Source organism: Limulus polyphemus, unplaced genomic scaffold (assembly GCF_000517525.1).
Source record: "Limulus polyphemus unplaced genomic scaffold, Limulus_polyphemus-2.1.2 Scaffold3428, whole genome shotgun sequence".
NCBI classification, from domain to species: Eukaryota; Metazoa; Arthropoda; class Merostomata; order Xiphosura; family Limulidae; genus Limulus; species Limulus polyphemus.
Window position 1 is genome coordinate 105014 of NW_013669038.1, and position 5135 is coordinate 110148.

The 5135-nt window shown below is 32.6% G+C and overlaps 1 long non-coding RNA gene across 1 annotated transcript; it reads right to left on the reverse strand.

Annotated features, from left to right (window-relative positions):
- Window positions 1-1597: 1597 nt before the first annotated feature.
- Window positions 1598-3265, reverse strand: LOC106469332. Its single transcript, XR_002612843.1, has 3 exons — window positions 2906-3265; window positions 2119-2204; window positions 1598-1611 (listed from the first exon to the last, which is right to left on the reverse strand). It is a non-coding gene; the product is annotated as an uncharacterized LOC106469332 (long non-coding RNA).
- Between the last annotated feature and the right edge of the window lie 1870 nt (window positions 3266-5135).

Genomic DNA, 5135 nt, shown 5'->3' on the forward strand with positions numbered 1-5135 from the left:
GTACTAGTACACTCTCTGAGATATACGAGACGTTTGTGTGCCCTTTCCCACACTTTTTTTTGTGTATGGATATGGCGCCATCTATGAATGTAGTTAACTTACGTCAAAAATAATGGAGGTGGAGAATAATTAGATAGTTGGTTTAAATTTTGCTGGACATGTGTGAGGATACTAAAACTACATTCAATTTGATATTGATGCTGTGGGTGGCCTTTTTATCACCCAGATTCTTTTTCTTAATAAAAAAATTACAAAACAAAGTTTAGACCTAAATTGAAGCAAGCTTATTTTTTTTATTTGGGAATACTAGGCCACCAAGAGCTGATTTGGACCTCAACCTTGACCTTTTATATGTCCCTTTCTACTGTTCTGGTACTGGACCATTTGGGCCTATTTTTGTAGGCCCCTAGGTTTATCTAGGCTTTGGGTAACTTTATTCCCCCTTCGTAGTCCAGTTGAATACTGTTTTGATTAATTTCTAGATGTTTCAAGTAGTGAAGCCGATAAAGAAAATGAGTGTGGTTATATGCCAGATCTGTTTAATGTTTAGATGAGGTAAAAAATACAAAAAAAGAGGTCTGTGACCTTATTATTTACAGAAACAATTAAAGGTTTGATAAAAAAAAAAAGAGCTTGCTTTTTAGGAAACTTTTATTTTTGCACGGAGCAGTTCAAGTTAATTTTTTTCTAACATTGAAACTTTATAAATGCTGACAGTTACCTCTCACAATAATATATTTTTATTATTTCTAGACCAACTAAACTGTGAAGAATTATTTAACATGTATAAGCTTCTATTTACTTGTACAACTGTTAATATGTTTGAACAGTTTACCAAATGAAGTGGAATGTGGGTGGGTCTTTATAACATTATTCTTGGATAAGTAGGCACAAAGATGTGAAATGTTACAGTTAATTTATATATAATTTCCTTTGTTGGAGGAGGGGCTTTGATAGCCTATCTATAGAGGTTAGTATGAGAGGTGGAATGGACGTAACTGTTCGATGTAATAAGTAAAAGCTTTGGGAATCATCACCTAAATTCTATTACAAGTTAAAACTTGTAGCATTATAACGTGGTTTATGATGAATGTTTCATCTATAGCAAGAAAGGCTTTAAGTTTTGGACGTAAAGCACAGATAAGTTTGAAATCACTTGATTCAAAACTGTCACATGTGTAAATAATCTTCCTAAGGATTATTTGATTAAACAGTGGAAAGAAAAGATCAGAACTACAAACTGGAAAATTAGGGTTAACAGGTTTGAGCTTTGAGTGATAGCGTAAGATTTTGGATATGAGGAAGATATAAGTCATCATCGTTACACTTCTTTTCACCATAAGTCATCGGTGAAAAGAAGTGTAACGATGATGACTTATGGTGAAAAGAACTGTAACAATGAGATTCAATTGTGATAAACATCATAAAATTACAGTGATTAAATGATATAACTCACTCTCTGGACTTCTTGCTACCATCGTAGAATCCTGTTGGCAAGTGTTGTATTAGTCCGATCCGTTGAGCTATTTTAATCTGCTCATCTTCTGTTAGCTGAGATGCTGGACGACTCACGTTAAGTGAAGGATAATAAACTGGGACAGAGACACTTTCCTGTGAGAATGATTGATTGAACATTACCATACATAAATAGAGACACTTTCCTGCGAGAATGGTTGATTGAACATTACTATACATAAATAGAAACACTTAATATATTTTTTGAATGAAAATGGATCTTTTAGGTTTAAGAATAGGAATTATTCCTAATTGTATGAGATAACATTCCCGTGACTTTATTTTTTTTAAACAGCACATCAAAATAAGCCAAAATGTGGTATATTTAATTTTCTTTTCATTCTTAAGCATTATGATATTGAAAGGAAAAAAAATTAACTTTTGTAGTTCTACTTTCTACTGAAACATAATATAAAAGTTATAAACACTTAAACTTCAACAAAAATTTTTAATAACTTCTGGGTTTTTTTCCTTTTAAATTTTCTGAGATGAAATTACTTCACAAAGAAAAATAAACTTTTCATACCATTTTTTAAACATAAATGCCTTACAATGTTTTATATGCTCTATCAAACTGATTTATTTATACATACAATAACTCACCTGATAAGATGGAGGAAGGTCGACATGATCTGTGGATGAATCTCTTGTACTACTGCTATTGTTTTCCCTCAATAAGGAGATATCGTCTGAACCAAATGACTTGAAACAGTTACCCATTTTTGTAATTATTTAAAAAAGCTTAAATATATTTTGATATCGGGTAAATCAACAGGCCTCTTTTTGTCCTTAAATGTTATGTTATACAATGATTTCTTTTTTGTTCGAAAATTTGACTCAGATGTATAATGTAGGCCTAATTCTCACTTTCAATAAGCTTGAAAAACTGTGTTATGTCTTGAAAAGTCAAATCATACTTTTAAATTTTTCTGTAACTCAGTGTAAGAGTGTATTCACACATCAGTTATTATAACTTTAAGATATTCTTGGTCAAATTTTGTTGTTTATTTTAATCACTGATATTATACAACTGTCAGTTCCTAAAATCCAATTCTAGCTGAAGGTCAGAAAACGTTGAACTTGAAGTGCACTTTGTCCTAGTAGTAGTAATAAGACTAAGAGTAGGCCTGTTAGTGTTATTATTGTCACTTTCAAAGAAACCTCCCACATTTGTTAAAAAAAACAAAAAACAACAAGTTATTTATGAATTCTTGCGATGTTTATAAATTAAATGCATGACCAGCTTTTACAGAGTTAGGCTTCGACAAATCCAAACACATCGAACGTGCAAAGGTGTCATCACGGATTAATTATACTGTCAATTTTCAAATTCGGTTAATCACTAAGCTTAACATAGTAACCCTAACGTCACGAGTTAGGTTATACTTACAAACATTTAAACTTTAATGTATGTAGAGCACTCTTAAAATGGCATTATTTTTTGTAGAGTATACTGTATAGCCCTATCATTGTATCGATGTACTTCACTAACTGTCGTGACATTACGACCGTTAATCTATGGCTCACTGAAATTGAAAAAGATAAGGTTAACTGTATAAATTAATGTATTGTTCTTAAGTTATACAAATGACTCTTAAATTTAAGCCTAACTGTTACAAACTATTTGACAATTAAGCATAAATCAGATACTTTAAGGCTTTCTTGTCTTCGTAAAGTTAACACTAATCATATAACTAAGTTTATTAACAATAACTCATTTCCCGCACATAGAGCTGAACAATAACATCGCTTTCCAGTTTCCGCTAGTAACAGCTGATTACTTTTGCCATCTGGTGGTTTTATATGGTACTAAATATAATTTCAATAAATTAAATATGTTTATTAATAATAGAAGTAACCGACCTTAAAAACAAACAAATTTAATTTCTGTAGTGGGACAGCGGTAAGTCAACGGATTTACAACGTTCAAATCAAGGGTTCGATTCCCCTCGGTGGACATGGCAGGCAGCCCGATGTGGCTTTGCTATAAGAAAAACACACAAACAAGCATATTGGTGTATAGAAGACATATTAATAAACACAGTAATACCAAAAAAACATCTTTAATACGAACGTTTCGGAATTTTCTTAAATTCCATCGCCAGCGTTGATATCTCAAAAAAAGTTAGTTCATAATATTCTAACTACAAAAACAACATTAGCGTTGGGCGATGTTTCGTATTCAATCGGAAGTTTAGAAAGAACAGATTTAAACGGTAACAATATAATGGAATGTACGATGAAACATGCGGAATACACGTTTAATAAATAACATTGTTAAGAGAAAACATTATGGTATCTTCAAAAATGGTAATAAATATCAAATATTAACACTGAGAACCCGGAATTGATCACATTAATGACAACAGGGAGAAGTTGATGTTATTCTTTAGTGTTGGGTGATCACTGAAAATGGAAAGGCTTTCTTTAATAAAGAGTTCGTAATCTGTGGTTCCAGAGTCGAGACTTTTATACTTGTTATTATCACTGTGTAATCTGATACAAGAATCGGGTGGATTAGTTAGCTTACATCCGCTTCTTGCTGAAATTCCCATGTGCTCGTGCGCACCTATTTGTAGGTGACGTATAGTTTTACCAGCTTTACAGCTACCACAAGTGTTGTTATATATGATCCACGAGCGCCTAGAAATGGCTAACTTCACCGGGCACTGACTGGCAATCATTAAGCGCCAGTTAGTGAAAGTGTGTTTTCATGGGGTTCTCTTCTCCCCCACCCCCCAACACATACCTAATTCTAGGCATTGGATCGTAAGTCCTACATCGGCCGTTGGTTTTATTCCCATGTAATTTTAAATCATGAGCAAACCATAACTTTGATTGATAAAACGCACGTGTAAAAAGCACCGAATAACAGAATAGAAGAACAGGTGAAATAACTCTCATCACGAACAGTGAATAACTTATTGATAATGAACTAATTCAATGACTTGATTATTACTTATATTAACATCATAATCTTATTTCTACATAACCCAAAGGTCTGGTATGAGCTAATGACTAAGGCACTCAACTTGTAATCCGAAGGTCCCTGAATATCCTCACCTTAATACGTGATGGTTAAACCCACTGTTCTTTAGTAAAGAGTAGCTCAATAGTTGGCAATGGGTAATGTTAATTAGTTGTCTTCCCTCTTGTCTATCACTTCAAAATTAGGGATGGCTAGCGCAGATAGCCCTGAGTAGCATTGCACGGAATTTAAAACAAACATAGTACGGGAAGTTTCTCGATTCTTAACTATCATGAACTTTCTAGATTTTGACATCATCGTAATGATGAATTTATCTAACAAACGTTTAAATAAAAACATTAAAATGATAGCTTACAACAATAACTATATAGTATTGATTATTGAAGTTGCACAATTCATGGAATTAATTTTTATGTTCTGTTGAAATAGGAGCAGCAAAGATATTGTTGTAGCATTTTTTTATCATCGACAGTTTATTTTATATTGTTCTGTGAAAATAATCCAAAATCCAGTCCACGTAAGTTATAAGGAATTATTTTATTTTCTCCTTTATTGTTCCTACAAATCTGAACACTTGTACACTGTCGTAAACTGTTATAGACCTACGTTGCAAATGAAGTTGAAACAATAC